The sequence below is a fragment of the Castor canadensis genome, chromosome 14, assembly GCF_047511655.1.
Source record: "Castor canadensis chromosome 14, mCasCan1.hap1v2, whole genome shotgun sequence".
Classification (NCBI taxonomy): Eukaryota; Metazoa; Chordata; class Mammalia; order Rodentia; family Castoridae; genus Castor; species Castor canadensis.
In genome coordinates, this window is record NC_133399.1 from 94,157,999 (window position 1) to 94,174,068 (window position 16,070).

Genomic DNA, 16,070 nt, shown 5'->3' on the forward strand with positions numbered 1-16,070 from the left:
ATTTTTTAGAATTGTGCTGTCCTATGCTGCAATTTGTCCTAAAATCTGTGCTGCCTAATTGAGAACAAGAAAGGATACTTTAATGTATGATTGAATTTTAAATTTTGACTGTTTATATACTGAAGCAATGTAAAAAATGTTAAATACAAGTTTATTGTTTTCATGAACTACAGTTCACTTTAGTCCTTATATCATAGAACTGTATTGTTGGTACATTCTAGTGCATGTTTGGGACTGTCATTTCTAAAAATATGTGTAGATTCTGCTCACATGATTTACTATGGGGAGTACTGAGATTTCAGTTTTTTAATTGTATATAAATTTATTCATATGTGTATCCATTATTTGGGCCACCTCTCCCTCGTCTCCAATTATGTTGAAGAGAAAACATAAGACATAATAAGAAAGACAAAGAATTTTTGCTAGCTTGGGATAAAGATAGCTATATAGAGATATTCCTAGCATTGCTTCCATGCACATGTGTATTGCAACCCACATGATTCATCTCTACCAGACCTCTTCACTACTTCCTGATCACCTTCCCATTGTGGCCTCTGTCAGTTTAAGATTACTTTATTCGATCCTCTACAGTGGATACATCAACCACTTTCAAGTTTTAGGTTTCCTTCCCTTTCCCTATTCCTCCTGTACATGTTCTCCCCTTAGCGTGTGACCCATGTCCAATAATATTACTGCTTTTGTTTTAGGTTTTTAATCAGTATATGAGGGAGAGCATACGATTTTTGGCCTTCTGAGTCTGGCTAACATCACCAGAGTTTTTTAGGTCTTTGAGGTACTGTATCATGTCATCTGCAAATAGGGATACTTTCACAATTTCTTTACCTATATATATTCATTTTATTATTTCTTCTTGCCTTTTTGCTTTGGCTAGGAATTCCATGACTATTTTGAATAGGAGTGGGGATAGTGGACATCCTTGTCCTCTTCCTGATTTTAGGGGAAATGGTTTCAGTTTTTCTCCATTGAATATGATGCTGCCTATAGGTTTGTCATAGATAGCATTTATAATGTTGAAGTACATTTCCCTCTATTCTTAGTTTTCTTAAAGCTTTTATCATGAAGTGGTGTTGAATCTTATCAAAGGCTTTCTCTGCATCTTGAGATAATCAAGTATTTTTTGTCTTTGCTTCTATTAATGTACTGTATAGATTAATATATATTGATTTATAGAGTATACTTATATCTCCATATGTTGAATCACCCCTGCATCCCTGGGATGAAGCCAACTTGGTCATGGTGAATGATCTTTCTGATACATTGTTGGATTTGGTTTGGCATCATTTTATCAAGGATTTTTGCATCAATGTTCATTAAGGAGGTTGCCCTGTAGTTCTCCATTTTTGGATGTGTCTTTGTCCAGTTTAGTAATGAGTGTAATACTGGCTTCATAGAATGAGTTAGGCAGTGCTCCTTCTCTTTCTACTTCATGGAAAAAATTTTAGGAGAGTTGGTATTAGTTCTTCTTTAAAGGTCTAGTAGAATTCAGCGGAGAATCCTTCAAGTCCTGGACTTTTCTTTTTGGGGCAAGTCTTTATTGCTGGTTCAATTTAATTTCCTGTTATAGATCTGTTTAGGTGGTTAATATCCTCTTGATTCAGTTTTGGATGGTCATTAGTATCGAGAAACTTTACCATTCTTCAAGATTTTCAAATTTATTTGAATATAGGTTCTCAAAATAGTCCCTGATGAGTCCCTGGATTTCCTTGGTGTTTGTTGTTATCTCACCTTTTGCATTTCTGATTTTACTGATCTGGGTCTTTTCCCTCCTCATTTTAGTCAGATTTGCCAAGAGCTTGTCAATCTTGTTTATTTTTTCTAAAGAATCAGTTTTTTGTTTCTTAGATTCTTTGTTTTTTTTTTTTTTTTTTTGGTTTCTATTTCATTAATTTCAGACCTTATTTTTCTTATTTCTCTGCTTCTGCTTGTTTTGGGATCTGCTTGTTCTTGTTTTCTCTAGGAGTTTGAGATGTAACATTAGGTCATTGATTTGAGAGCCTTCTGTCCTTTTAATAAATGCACTCATGGATGTAAACATTCCTCTTAGGACTGCCTTTGCTGTGTCCCATAGGTTCCAGTAGGTCGTGTTTTCATTTTCATTAACTTCAAGGAACCTTTTAATTTCCTCTTGTATTTCATCAATGACACACTGATCATTGAGCAATGTGTTATTCAACTTCCAATTGTTTGTGTATTTTCTATTGTCTGTGTTGTTGAGTTCTAGTTTTAATACACTGTGATCAGATAGGATGCAGGGGATTATTTCTATTTTCTTATATTTGCTGAGGCTTGCTTTGTGTCCTAAGATATGATCAGTTTTGGACAAGGTTCCATGGGCTGCTGAGAAAAATGTATATTGTGCAGATGTTGGATTCTGCAGACATCAGTTAGGTCCATTTGATCTATGGTATGATTTAGTTCTAGGATTTCTTTATTGATTTTTTGTTTGGATGACCTATCTATTGGTGATAGGGGGGTATTAAAGTCTCCCACTACCACTGTGTTGGAGTCTATATATACTTTAAAGTCCTTTAAAGTATATTTGATGAAATTGGGTGCACTGACGTTGGGTGCATATAAGTTGATAATTGTTATTTCCTTTTGGTGTATTTTATCTTTTATTAGTATGAAGTGCCCCTTTTTATGTTGTTTGATCAATGTAAGTTTAAAATCCACTTTGTCTGATATAAATATTGCTACTCCTGCCTGTTTTCTGGAGCCATTGGCTTGGTAAATCTTCTTCTAGCCTTTCACCCTAAGCCAGTGTTTTTTTTCTGTCAATGAGATGGGTTTCCTATAAACAACAGATTGTTGGATCTTCCTTTTTAATCCAGTTTGTCAAATGGTGTCTTTTGATGGAGGAATTGAGTCCATTGACATTCAGGGTTAATATTGATAGGTATGTGGTGATTCCTGCCATTTAGTTGTTTTTGCTGTTTAAGGGTTTGATTGTGTGCAGCTGAATCAATGCTATTCTCTGATTCCTTGTCTTTTCTTCTCTGGTGGTTCAATACTTCCCGTCCTCTTGTGGCTTTGTTTGCTTTCATCTTCCATGTGCAGAATTCTTTGGAGAATCTTTTGTAGTGGTGGCTTGGTGGTCATATATCATTTTAGTTTCTACTCATTGTGAAAAATTTTTATTGCTCCATCTATTTTGAATGATAGTTTTGCTAGGTAGAGTATCCTAGGGTTGAAGTTATTTTCCTGTAGTGCCCCAAATACCTTACTCTATGCCTGTCTTGCTTTCAAGGTTTCCATTGAGAAATCTGCTGTGATTTTGATGGGTTTGCCTTTAAATGCTATTTGTTTTTTTCTGTCTTACAGCCTTCAGTATTCTTTCTTTATTTTCTGTGCTTATTGTTATAATGATAAGATGCCATGGGGAGGTTCTATTTTGGTCAAGTCTGTTTGGTGTCCTGGAGGCTTCCTGTACCTGAATGGACAAAACTTTCTTTAGATTTGGGAAATTTTCTGTTATTATTTTAATGAATATATGCTGAATCCCTTTTGCTTGGAGCTCTTCTCCTTCAATGCCCATGATTCTTAGGTTTGGTCTTTTGATAGAGTTTGTGAGTTCTTGCATATTCTTTTCACAGCTCTTGAGTTGTTTGACTAACAGTTCTTCAGTTTTTCCTTTAATGTCTATTTTCTCTTCAAGTTCTGAGATTCTGTTTTCAACTTATTCTAGCATGCTGGAGTGGTCTTCCACTGTGTTTTGTGTTTCTGTTTGATTCTTTTTTCTGAGGTTTTCCATATCTTTGATCACATCCTCTTCAATAGTTTTTATTTTCATCTTTAATTCATTTATCTCTCTTTTTATAGTGACCTCTATTTCACTTTGGTGTTTGTTTAGGTCACCTCTGAGTTCATTTATTTGTTTCTGTGTCTTCTCATGGTCTTTATTTTTGGTATGTTGAGATTTCTTGAGTGCATGTTGTACATTTTCTTTAACCATGTCTAGTATCTTCTCCATGAATTTCTTAGTGAGTTCTTGCAAAGTTTCTTCTTTGAGGGTGTTTTTGTGGGCACACTGGGTTCCTTAGTGTCATTTATCATTGTTTTTTTGGGTCAGAAACTGGGTATCCATTTTCTTCATTTCCCTCTGAATCCTGTACTGATTTATTTTTTTAAGGAGAGTGGTCTCCATCCCTTCTTGGGTGCTGCTATCTGGTTCAGGAAATCAGTTCTGTGATCCACTGCCTGCCCTGCTTTAGGAGGTGGCTTGTCACCCCACTTCTAGTATCAGCCTTTGCTACCTTTCCTGTGTTTATTTATTGAGAGTTCTGTGCTAAGAGTTTAGCTCTTTGCCCTGCCCTCTTTCTCCAAGGTAGGTTCAGGGTTCCACCAACCCCCTCCACTGTCCATGTTTGATTACAGTTCCCTGGTTTTTGGGGGGCTGTCAATCTGCCTAGGGAATTTACTGGTTTATGTTGGGGAGAATAGGGGAGTCCCACATGGTGCATGGTGCTCACCTGTTCATTTTGCCAATTGACATGCAGGCAAGTTTGGAGCCTGTGACAGCAGGAGAAATGGTGCTGACTTTTCTCATTGCAGCATTGCATCAGGGAGGCTTTCCACACTCTAGGGGTTCAGGATGTCACAGCTTTTGATTCTGGTTAATGCACTGTATCTGCATGATGGAGGAAGGAGAAGAGAAGGAAAAAGAAAAAAAAAAAAGGAGAGAGAAGTCGCCATGGGGGAGGAGGGTTTCCTTGGGGCTGGACTCTCCTTGCTGGCTGTGCTGTGGTTCACAGCTGTTAGGTGCAATTAAAAGCTGATTTGAGGGTCAGAGTTTGAATTTGTTTTCTGCACCTAATGTCATGGCAGTTATTATCTTTGCTGGAAGCAGTCAGAATTACCTAAGTGTAGCTCCGACGTCTCAGGGAGGTTTTTGGAGTCATGGGGCTTAGGCTTTCTGCTGCCATACTCTAGTCACCATCTTAGATCTCTCTTCCAGATTTCATTTGTTGTAGTGAAACTGATAGTAAAGTTTATTAGGAAAGGAATACACTTTCAATAGACTGAAAGTGGGTCATCTCCAGAGAGAGAGGAAGTGAGAATGACCAGCATTTAAATTTTAAACAAAGTAATAATCCTGGTACAAAATTATATGGCAGTATCAGTGGCATTTTTAAAAAAGAAGAGAAAGAGAATAAACTCTGTATATTTCATGATTAATGGTCATTATATTCTGGTAAAGCTCAACAAAACTGAAAAGCTGTGTGTTGTGTAAAACAAATATGTTAAAGTTGATAAAAGAAGATATTAAGAAATAGTTTCAGCAAGTACATAATTAATATAATAAGAATTTTCATCTAACATTCAAAAATATGACTAAAACTAGTTGTATAAAATCAGAATTAAGTGAACAAAAATTTTTAAACAACAGAATATCAGCTTAAAATATGGCTGAGGTTAATGCACAAAAAGGAAAACCAGGATTCAGTGGAAACACTTGCACACTCATCTCTACTGCTATTTACAATAACCAAGCTATGAAAAAGCCCAGATGCTCTACAATTGATGAGTGGATTAAAAAAATTGGTATATATGGACAATTGACTATTATTAACCACAAAGAATAATGAAGTTATGTCCTATGAAGGTAAGTGGATAGAGCTGGAGATTTCATGTTAAGTGAAGTAAATCAGGTTCAGATAAACAAAGCCTGCATGTTTTCTCTCATATGTAAAAGACAGATCTAAGGTAAACTTACACACAAATATAAACCTGTTCATATGTATATGTATATATATATGTATACACACGTATATATACATACATATATTTGTCAGTAATGATAGAACTGTTTGAGGGAACTAAGTAGAAGAGGGAAAGGAAAAGAGGATGACAGAGAGTTAATATCAAAATACACTGCATCTGTGTAGGAAGAAGGCATAACAAAATATTCTGAAAGTTATTGAATAATAGGAGTATGGAAGAAAAAGCATGGGAGAGTAATAGAAAAGGTTAATCTGATTAAATTATAATATATTCATAGATCAAAGCATGGTGAAACCACTTTGAACAAGGAATACACATTTAAAGATTAAGGACAGAAATGTAAAACAGGTCTTGTTAGGGTGTACATACTAGTGGAGGAGGGTAAATGGAGAGGTAAAGGAGGGTGAGTATGGTCAGTGTACTTTACATACTTTGTATGAAAATAAAACAATGAAACCTGATGAAGTTATTCTAAACAGGAAGGAGGAAGATGAGGGAGAATGATGGAAGGGATGAATCTAATCAAGGTACATTATAAGAATACATAGAAATGTCACAATAAAACTCTCCTGTACAACCAATCCATGCTAATGAAAAAGATAAAGTAAATAAATAAGTAGTTTTCATTTCTGAAATACCTTCCATTAAGACACTAAATAATTTTCTATTATATATGAAACTTTTCTAACAATATCAAAAATTGATTGACTCAAAATTTGAAAGTGCTTAACTAGATGAGTCATATATTTTATTATTAATTTAATTTAACATTTTGTCATGTTTTGTCTCAAACTTCTCCCAGCTTTTTAAGTAAGTTCATTTCATGCATTAAATAATCAAGCTCATAGCATATTTTGCATAATTTCAAATTTTAAGGAACAATTTCATATAAAGAAAAATTTTCTATTATATTTCTCTAGCTATGTTACATCAAAGATCCAGATCTATTAGATTTTTTTCTTTTTTGGTGGGATTGGAGTTTGAACCCAGGGCTTCACACTTGCAAAGTTTACACTCTGGCACTTGAGCCATGCCTCCAGTCCATTTTTGCTCTGGTTATTTTGGCTTGAACTATTTGTTTGGGCTAGCCTCAAAACACAGTCTTTCTGATCTCAGTCTCCCAAGTAGCTAGGATTATAGACATGAGCTACCTCTTCCCAGCTGACTTACTGGAATTTTAAAGTATGAGCCATCTCAAAGTTAATTCTGGTTTTTTTTTTCTGAAAAAACTGAACCAAATTTGCTAGTGTGCATGCAAATAATAAATAAAAATTCATGTGATTATAGAAAAAATGTTTAAGCATGGTTGGAAGAGCTTGGGTACTTAAGTCTAACTTTTCAAATGTAAAATTTTAAAAGGAAAAAAATAAATACAGAATTTTTTTAGAAAAAAATTTAAATCAAATTGGAATATGCTGTGTAAAAATAAGTGTATGAGAAGCATCAATAAAATTATGAGCATTATACATAATATTGTATAAAATGTTAAACTTCATGTTTGAACAGCTAATAAAACATCAAACACATCAGTGTTTAACACAGTGTTTTTAAGCCATAAAAAATGTATCCAGAAGTCCAATTCCTTCTTAAGATTCTTAAAGGCTGAATGATATCTGAGTGTTAAATAATGCTTTAGATTTTTGCTGTTAAAATTAAGGTACAAATACAATAAATGAATCAAGGTTCCTAGGGTCATTAGATGGAAATAAAGATACAAACTGATATACATATCTGCACACTCACAACATATCTGTTTAATAAGATTCACACACTTTTGTACCTTGGCCGGACCTCTAGGAGGGCTAGAGCATTCCTAGTAAATACAAATGCAAGGCCCTCATGTTTATATCTTTTCCATTTCAAAAGTTATAACTTTCCTTTTAATATTTTAATTTCTATTACATCTGGAATTTTTACAATAGTCAAATTGATTTTTTACTGGTTAGGTTTTTGTTTGTTTTTCCTTTGGTGAGCTATGGATTGAATCATTAAAGCAAAATGTCTTGCATTTTTACTTTTTTCATTTATTCATTAAATATCTTCCCAAATCCAAATTTAGACACATCATAGTGGGATATCTTCACCAAAGTTGGAACACTGGCCACACCAATGGTCATAGTTGGAACATTTGTCACATCAAAATGGCAAACAATACAAATCTACAAATCAGTTCTTCCACCCCCACCAATTGCTGGTTGTAAATCAAAATTTTCCAAGATATGCATCTTTACTGAGTACTTCTGGATGCAAATGCTAAGAATAACTCTTATTCTGATCTTGAAAATGAATTAAACTTTGTATGTTTTAGTAATATAAAAATAATAGCCCAAATCCACAAAATTAGAAAAGGCTCACTTCATCCTTTTCTTTATTCTCTTTTTCCTCACTTCCATTGGATTAAGAAGTTCATACAGAAAGGGATATCCTTTGGATAGAAACCAATGGATATTTAAATAGTTTTCACATAACTGTTAAAGGGAGCTCAGACAATAACTAAGTTAGCAAATCAAGAATTTGAAACAGAATGAAATGACTGTGCTGAAAAGACCGATTTCTTGGAGTGCAAAAGTAGTGAACAAATCACCTTTGACTTAAATGGGATTCCTCATAAATGGTCTTTGACATCACTTTCACCCTCACATCCAGCCACATCTCTCGTCAAATGCTCTTCTCTACCAACAGGAACATTAGAACATTCTTAGCATTTTCATTTCATTCCTTCATGCTGAAATACATTCTCTCAGTTAAAATGCACTCCTTCCCCACTGCTAATCAGTTTTGATTTCTGGTCCTTCATGCTTTCTCATTGAGCTCCAGTCCAGAGTGCATAAAAAGCTTTTCATGGCCTCTGTGACACCCCAAGCTTACTTACTTTGTTACGTGAGCTACTGTACTACTTGGAAGGGTTTGTTTATTTCTTTGCCTCTTCACAAAACAATATAACCTTACATAGTCAAAATATGGACTTTCTAATTTTATGTTTCCATTAAATAGCATATTACATTGTATAAGTCAAACACTCATTAAATACATTTTGAAGTCTTTATCTGGTAAATCTCTGGATCTGGGCAGTTTGTTTAAACAAGTCCTTCTGGATAATATCTTTAAGCTTTGTGTAAATTCGAATGACTTCCTTCATTCCCCATCTTTTGTAGGGAATAATTTCAGTGGAATTAAGCAGTTTTCATTCATATCAATGGCTAATGTCAAAATTGACATATTCAGCCCATTAGCCGGCAATTTGGCTCTGTGTTTAAAACCGGTCTGGTTCCTTTTAAGAATAAATCTTAAATACTTTAATATAAAATCTAAAAATATCAAGTCAGTTACAGAATTGGCATATCATCAGTTTCTTACAAAGATATAAACATTCAATCAATTGTACCAATATTACTATCATCAGCATGAAAGATCAGTCGTTTCAGAAATAGCTTTATAAAATATAAAGTAATGTGAACCTGTCCATATAAAGTATATTTCCCTCAGGTTAAATGTATACTTGCCTCAATGTGGAAGGCTTGCAATTTTATGTGATCAAGGCCATCAATGCATTTTAATGCATTTTAAAATGCCTGTTCTTTTTCAGAAAGTACATTTTCATTACACTCATAAGAGAAATCATTTCTAAATTACTTTATTGCTTCCAGAAAATGATCCTACTGCTTTGCAGAGAAAAATGAAAATTAATGAAAGCCTTCTCAGGAGATGTTTCGACTATGCACCATATAGACTAAGCAGGTTGATTTCCTTGTGTTAGCTGCAGACAGAACTCAGAACAATTCCCAAGCTATATAAACAAGTCAAGAAGAACCAACAAGCAGCAGGTTACACATGTTAAGAGGAATTTGTCATTGGAATGGCATAATTTTGATAATGGAGAAGCAAGAAGGTTGGTCATTCAGGATAGAAAATTACATTTAGTGCTACACAAAGAATCAATAGAACCAAAATCTAATTAAAACTTCACCAAAGTTTTATGATATATTACAGAATGCTACATCCATGATATCTTCCAAATTTGGTACACTTTATATGGAAGTGTACATTACACAGGTCATTACACGAGACCAGCTGATGTTCATATACAGGTTATCATCAAACCACCAGGCACAAGTGTTGGCCTTGTGGACCTCTAACCACGTTCACTTCTTCAGCTGCTCATTCCATTGTTTTTAAGTTGTTTCCTTCCTTATTCTTCCCTTTTCCTTCCTCTCTTTCAAAACTATTTTCTAGTGATGAGCCAAGTACCCACTAAATAATGGGAATATAAAGATGACCACACCAGGATCTGTCCTGACTTCACAGAGATCAGAGTCCTGTGGCTCAAATAAATATTAAATACATGACTCCTCAAATACGACCCAATTATACAATGAGGCAGTAATTTCAAGAGAGGTAAAACTATTGTGAAAATTTAAAATGTAACACTAAGAAGATAGTCCTGCTCTACAGAATTTAAAAAATCTCTTTCTTGAGTCATTTGATATGAAATTTTAAAGATATGTAAGTTCTGATTAAGCAAAGGATAAAGTGGGGGCAGACCTGGTGAAAAACAGGCATGTGCAAAGTCTCTGAAGTAGAGGAAAACATAATGTGTTTTAGCACTTGAGAAAATGTCACTGGAGTTTAGCTTTAGAGAATGAAGGAGACATTGGTGGACGTTAAGGCTAGGAAGGTAAGCACAATTTATGCTCGTGTCCTCATAGATTGTATTAGAGATATACGTGTGTGTGTGTGTGTCTGTGCATGTATCTGTCTCTCATACACATACATTCTTATAGAATGCATTAAATATATAAATATTTAATTTTTAGCAATAGAAAACCAGCAAAGGCAAGAAATCCTCAGAAGAAAGCATTTATCTTTTATAAAGAACACTAGCACATGGTTTGTTGGAAGTTTGAGTACATGTGGCAAACACAAAAGGACTGCTTGTAATCACTTAGGTGGAAGTGATGGCAGTCTGAGTGTGGCAACAGCTAAACATGGTGATGAATTGTTATATTGAAGTTTTATTTAAGAAACAAAATCAGTGAATACATATGGGAAATGATAGATTAAAAGATATCAAGTTAGGATAATAGATCTATATGAAGTTTTTTAATGCTAACAAAAAGTCTAATAGAAAGGCAAGGGTAGGAATATTAATTAGATCAATTAAAGTAACAGGAAAAGGGGAATGCATTTCATTATGATTTAAGACAGCTGAAATATTGTAAAGAAAGGGATTTATTACAAAAATAACTATAGTTAATACCATCTTGGCATAAAGTACTTTATCTTCTGCATTCAAAGAAAGAAAGAAGGTAATGAATATTCTTTTGAGGTTATGCACATATATATTGATAAACTATGTCATGTGACTTTAATGAGAGTAAAGTGAATCATTGTTTATTCCTCTTTGAAGAAGCAATACTTTGATTTATGAATGATATCTTCTATATGAATCTCAGCAATGATGATGGACCATAAAGAAATGTACTGAGTTGAAACATCATTTAAGCCCTGTGATGGACAGATTTCAGAGCACAGTACCTTCAATGATTGGTCTGTCTCAAGTTCTCCATTGGCAGAAATTAAGTTTCCAACCAAAGTTCCCTTACATTTTTTATTGTAGCAGAAAGGCTACATGACAGAAGTACAGTCATGAAAGAACTAGCCCAAGTCAGAATTAGCATTTTGTCTTCTTACCTTATACCTGTGACATAAAAAGAGAGAGTAAACAGTGTGAGATCTGTTATTAAGTACACAGCCTTTTTGTCATCAATGAAAAATGCAGAAATAACAGCCCTAGAAGAACTTTTTCAAAACATATGTGAGGATTTAGAAATGACTGTTTGACTGTTTTTTTAAATTTAAAACTTCATATAACTATCTGTGGAACTTCATGTAACTTATTTTAATCCACTTAGATGCTTAAATAACCAGAAATAGATGATAGGAATGGGATCTTCAGCCATGCTCAACACTAATTATTGTCTGAAGGTGTTTCTTATCTGATTTCCATTCTCTTCATCAACTTCCAGACCAGACAGCTGTTCTTAATCTTATAGGTAATTCTGCCTAAGAGCTCACTCTGGTCTTCATCCTGTGTTTCAATTATGGAAAATCTTTTTCTACAAGTACTCAACCTTCTTAGTGGTTTATAAAGGTGACCTAAAATTTGAATTTCATGTATATTCAAATTGTACCCCAAGTCAGGAGATGTGATTGTTATTGAATGATATAGCTGTTTAAAAAGAGAGATGAGCCAATGATACCCTTTAAATTCCACAATTATCCCTCATCTCATTATTTTTGTCCATAACCACAGCATGAAAAAAATTATGCCATGAATACGATCAATATTTTTAAGACTGATGCAACTTGGATGTCAGATATTATTTAAGCAATTGAGATGTCTTTTTTGCATGATGCCCAGTTTCACATGCTTTAAACAGTATCAGTTGTGGGTACAACTTTCTTGCAGAGCCTACAAATTCCTAGAGATAACAGCATTCTTATTAAAGGGACTATTACTTGCTGAGTCAACAGTCTGCTTTGAAACATTTGTTGTTTCTACATGAGTCATACCATTTTTCTTCAAATATGTGAGGCATGTAATTGGTCATATTTTTGCCAGTTATTTGACTCATTTTTTCTTAACTTTAGATTTACACATTTTGCTTCAAGGTTAAGATGAAGGAAACTAAATGGCAAAACAATTTCCTGATATTCAAAAGGAAAGAGATTTGTTTCCATTTAGGCAATATAGATGAGAAACAATGCAGATTTTTTAAAGGTTTATATGTCTATTTTTATCATTTGCATACAGATATATAGGCATACTTATGTATGTCACTCAGGACTCTTTTTGGTCTTGCCTAATGTATTTGTTTATCTGGTTCTTTATTCTATTCCTTTTATTATATGCTAGATTTAAGAAGCCAAGTGCAGTGGTGCACACCTAAAATCCCAGTCCTTGACAGGGACAAAAAGATCACAAGTTCTAGGCCAGCCTGGGCTACATAATGAAAACGTGTCTCAAATAAACAAATAAAATGGTAAACTCTTTTCTCAAGTTTTATAAGCTGTTTTTATAAATTAATCATATATGCACATACTCATGCAAAGCTGATTATAAATGCATTCACATTTATTTTAGTTGAATTTGTTTCCATTCCCATTATTCTAAGTTAAGTAAATAAATAACACCACTCTAAGTTTGGAAGCAATAAAGCATCCTTTCCACACAGAATGATGGCTACCTTAAGCATATGACCTTGGAAAAAACTTCAGTATCATTTTGGCCAGACAGCAAGGTGACAGTTTAAATTAGAAGTATTATTCTGGTCGGTACAGTGTCTCATACCTATAATCCAAGCTACTAGGGATGCAGAGATCTGGAGGTTCATAGTTCTAGGCCAGCCCAAGCCAAATGTTGTTGAAATCCCATCTCAGCAAATAAACTGGGCAAGGTGGTTCACATGTGTAATATAAGTAAGAGAATTGTAGTCTGAAGCTTGTCCCATGCAAAAATGTGAGAATCTCAATGAAAAATAACTAAAACAAAAAAAGGGCTGGGGCCTGGCTCAGGTAGTAGAGGGCCTGACTAGCAAGCACACCCTGAGCTCCAATCCCAGGAGCATCAAAAATCTAAAGTGTCATACCATCCACCTACATTTGTATAAGTGTCTGAATATATATACTTAATGTATGCATACTGAAGTGTAAGTTGGATAAATTCCTTCAAGTCATTATGTGTGACTTTTGTGTCTTCAAAAGTTTTATTTATTTTCATTTTGATTTTATTTGCAGTACTGAGGATCAAATTCAGTGCACCATGCATACTACAAGCACTTTAACACTGAGCTACACCGTAAACCCCAATATTTTGGTGTTTTTGTTTTGTTTTGCAGTACTGGGATTTGAACTCAGGGTCTTCACCTTGAGCCACTCCACCAGCCCTACTTTTGGGGTGGGTTTTCTAAGGGTCTCACAAACTATTTGCCAGGGCTGGCTTCGAACTGCAATCCTGATCTCTGCCTCTTAAGTAGCTAGGATTACAGGCATAAACCATCAGCCTCCATCCCATATTTTGTTTTTGATGTTCTGTGTATGTATCTATGTATGGAGACAGGTTGTGGGTATGGAAGTGGGGGAGTGGTAGGGGAGAGAGAAGAAGGGGAAATTGATGGTAGAAAAAAATATGTACATACAGTCTATGTCTCTGAGGGAGAGAAAAGAATATAAATTACCAATTATAAGTTATAGTTGCTTCCTCATATGCTGGTGTATCCTACCCATTGTGTCACCATACATGTTTTACAAATAGGAAAACCAAGATGCACAGAATAACTTTCAAGGTAACAGTAGGAGTACTAAGGCAGGATTAATCCACATTTGCTGTCTGCCTACTCCAAATGCATTATATTCACACTGCATCATGCTACCAGTTCAAAACGAAAGAGGCAAGCCACACAATATTATCTTACAGTGTTGCAAAGCTCAAAAATTGTTATTTGTTGATAATAAAAATTAAATTTTAATAGTTTAAACAGAAAAGCAAAAAGATCACCTGACATATTTTTTCAGATTTCTTCTGGAAAGAAATGAAACTTATTTTTAAAAAGTATTGTTTTAAACAATAAAATAATGGCAAACCGAATTCAGCAACACATCAAAAAGATTATTCACCATGACCAAGTAGGCTTCATCCCAGGGATGCAGGGGTGGTTCAACATATGAAAATCAATAAATGTAATAAACCACATTAACAGAAGCAAAGACAAAAACCACTTGATCATCTCAATAGATGCAGAAAAAGCCTTTGATAAGATCCAACATCATTTCATGATAAAAGCTCTAAGAAAACTAGGAATAGAAGGAAAGCTCCTCAACATTATAAAAGCTATATATGACAAACCTACAGCCAGCATTATACTTAATGGAGAAAAACTGAAACCATTCCCTCTAAAATCAGGAACCAGACAAGGATGCCCACTATCTCCACTCCTATTCAACATACTACTGGAATTCCTAGCCAGAGCAATTAGGCAAGAAGAAGGAATAAAAGGAATACAAATAGGTAAAGAAACTGTCAAAATATCCCTATTTGCAGACGACATGATCCTATACCTTAAAGACCCAAAAAACTCTACTCAGAAGCTTCTAGACATCACCAATAGCTATAGCAAGGTAGCAGGATATAAAATCAACATAGAAAAATCATTAGCATTTCTATACACTAACAATGAGCAAACGGAAAAAGAATGTATGAAAACAATTCCATTTACAATAGCCTCAAACAAAATCAAATACCTAGGTGTAAACCTAACAAAAGATGTGAAAGACCTCTACAAGGAAAACTATACACTTCTGAAGAAAGAGATTGAGGAAGACTATAGAAAGTGGAGAGATCTCCCATGCTCATGGATTGGTAGAATCAACATAGTAAAAATGTCGATACTCCCCAAAGTAATCTACATGTTTAATGCAATTCCCATCAAAATTCCAATGACATTCATTAAAGAGATTGAGAAATCTACTGTTAAATTTATATGGAAACACAAGAGGCCACGAATAGCCAAGGCAATACTCAGTCAAAAGAACAATGCAGGTGGTATCACAATACCTGACTTCAAACTATATTACAAAGCAATAACAATAAAAACAGCATGGTACTGGCACAAAAACAGACATGAAGACCAGTGGAACAGAATAGAGGACCCAGATATGAAGCCACACAACTATAAGCAACTTATCTTTGACAAAGGAGCTAAAAATATACGATGGAGAAATAGCAGCCTCTTCAACAAAAACTGCTGGGAAAACTGGTTAGCAGTCTGCAAAAAACTGAAACTAGATCCATGTATATCACCCTATACCAATATTAACTCAAAATGGATCAAGGATCTTAATATCAGACCCCAAACTCTTAAGTTGATATAAGAAAGAGTAGGAAATACTCTGGAGTTAGTAGGTATAGGTAAGAACTTTCTCAATGAAACCTCAGCAGCACAGCAACTAAGAGATAGCATAGATAAATGAGACCTCATAAAACTAAAAAGCTTCTGTTCATCAAAAGAAATGGTCTCTAAACTGAAGAGAACACCCACAGAGTGGGAGAAAATATTTGCTAACTATACATCAGACAAAGGACTGATAACCAGAATATACAGGGAACTTAAAAAACTAAATTCTCCCAAAACTAATGAACCAATAAAGAAATGGGCACATGAACTAAACACAACTTTCTCAAAAGAAGAAATTCAAATGGCCAGAAAACACATGAAAAAATGCTCACCATCTCTAGCAATAAAGGAAATGCAAATTAAAACCACACTAAG